Source organism: Vulpes vulpes, chromosome 13 (genome assembly GCF_048418805.1).
Source record: "Vulpes vulpes isolate BD-2025 chromosome 13, VulVul3, whole genome shotgun sequence".
NCBI classification, from domain to species: Eukaryota; Metazoa; Chordata; class Mammalia; order Carnivora; family Canidae; genus Vulpes; species Vulpes vulpes.
Genome location: NC_132792.1, coordinates 77,950,915 through 77,953,319, shown reverse-complemented (window position 1 = coordinate 77,953,319; position 2,405 = coordinate 77,950,915). Strand labels below are relative to the sequence as shown.

General features: G+C 46.0%; 1 pseudogene; it reads right to left on the bottom strand.

The window, feature by feature from the left end:
• Positions 1-897: 897 nt before the first annotated feature.
• LOC112931703 (phosphoglycerate mutase 1 pseudogene) lies at positions 898-1,640 on the bottom strand (annotated as a pseudogene).
• Positions 1,641-2,405: the final 765 nt, after the last annotated feature.

Sequence of the window (2,405 nt, the reverse complement as noted above, 5' to 3'; positions counted from 1 at the left end):
AACCCAAAATACAAAGTTCTCTGATAATCCCAGAGATCTAATCGGGCTTTTAGATCCTGTTCTCTTTACCCACCAGCCTACTTGGGATGACCACCAACAGCTCTTGCAGGTTCTCTTCACCACCGAGGAGAGAGAACAAATTCAGGTGGAAGCCGGGAAGTCTGTCCTGGGAGAGGACAGATGCCGACTCAAAACCCAGACCTCATAAATGCTACCTTCCCCTTATCCCGCCCCACCTGGGACTTCAGTCGGCTGAAGGTAAGGAGAGACTCCGGGTCTACTGCCAGACTCTAATGGCAGGTCTCAAGGCTGCCGCACACAAGCCTACCAATCTGCTTCTTCTTCTTCTTTTTTTTTTTTTAAAGATTTTATTTATTTATTCACGAGAGACACACAGACAGAGAGAGAGAGAGGCAGAGACACAGGCAGAGGGAGAAGCAGGCTCCATGCAGGGAGCCTGACGTGGGACTCGATCCTGGGTCTCCAGGATCACACCCCAGGCTGAAGGCGGCCTAAACCGCTGAGCCACCTGGGCTGCCCCCAATCTGCTTCTTATTGGCCACACCGAGCCTGTGTCTTTCCTCTCCCCAACTCAATCAGGTTCTAAATAAAAAAGTGGTAGCAAAAACTCCAGAGTTACTAACTCTCTATTCTTGAATAAGAGCCTTCCCTCAGCTTGAACTAAGGACCCATGCCCCAGAAGTGCCATTCTGACTAGATTATGTGAAAGGAGGGGATGCAAGAAACAAAATACCTAACCAATTAGGGGCATTGGTCGCCATTTGCAGCTAAAACTTAAGATGTCTACAGATGTGGTCAGGGTGACATGTGCCAGAAGTGCAGAAGAATGGGATGGACAGGGAAGATGTTCTTGGGAAAGCAGCTGCCTGCTTGCCTTCACTTTTTGGCCTTGCTCTGGGCAGCCACAGCTTCCATGGCTTTACCCATGTTCTCTCCATCCCCCAGGAACTGCCTGGTCTTGATGGGCTTAAAGTTCTTGTCTAATTCATAGACACGGGAATACTAGTTGGCAGGTTCAGCTCAATGATAGCTTCTTTGGAAAGACCCTCCAGATGCTTGACAATGTCCAGAAGGTTGTTGCCATGGGCTACAATCTGTACCCATTTCCCCTCTTTGATCTGGGGGTATTTCTTCTTTCTAAAAGGGCAGAGTTCTGGCAACTGTGTACTTTAGACTCTCACAGGAGGGTAGGGGCTATTCAATGAGCTCTGCACACCTGTGATTCTCGCTAATGTTGCTGTAGAAGGGATGGCCAGGCTCCATCAGAGGTGGTAGGGCATCATAAGAGCATCTCCAGTTCTTTTCTGGGTCTCGCCCTGCTTGGCAGTAGTCTCTGCTTTATTGAGGCCAGTCAGAACCCCATAGTGTCACTCACTGGAGTGCCAAGTCCTCACTACTGGTAGCCACGTTTGGTCAGTGGAGGTCAGCACTGTCTGAATTGCTCTCTTCTGCACTGAGGTAAAGCAAGTGTCAAACTCCGAGCCAGCACAGTGCCTGGCCATCGTGCTTTTCCTTCTTGTGCCAGCTTGGCTCAGGTCACGTCCTACCAGCCCCTGAAGCAGTGCTCCAGGTTCCAAGCACTCTCGCCCTGAGATCAGTGCCAGTTTGTAGGTGGCCATGGCCACGGCTCCCTGACACGCAGAGGGAATCTAGCAGGGATTCCAGAGCAGCTGTCTGGTCCCAGCGCACCTGAGCACTCACTTCATATAATTTTTTTTTTTAAACAACACAAGATGGTTTTTATTAGGATACCCTTTGCATACACAGGAAATTGGATCTTAGCAATGGCGCAAATGTTAACTATAAAATAAAACCCTACTGTGTCACAAATAAATGATGAACTAATGACCGAAAGTCATTTAGGAAGAAATATAGGCAATTTCATCACATTTTCTACTCCATTTTGAGGTTATTTATAGAGCTAGAAACTCAAGATATAGGATTATCTATTTCTATATTTATCTGTATCTATATTCATATATCCATCTATTTTCATTCCTAAATTCATAGATATTTAAAATATCAATCTTATTAAATTATCCAGGCTATATAACATATATAGCTCCATTTTTTTTTTTTTTTTGAGACTTTGAAGTATGAAACAAACTCAGGGTGGCATCCTGTTTGTGAAAATTAAAGTTCAGTGAAGTTCTTTTTTAAAGATTTATTTATTTATTCATGAGAGACACAGAGAAAGAGAGAGGCAGAGACATAGGCAGAGGGAGAAGGAGGCTCTTCGCAGGAGCCTGATGTGGGAGTCAATCCCGGATCCTGGGATCACCACCTGAGCCAAAGGCAGGTGCTCAACAGCTGAGCCACCCAGGAGTCCCAAGTTCAGTAAAGTTCTAATCAAGAGCATTTGCTTTCCACTCCTAAAAAAGTAA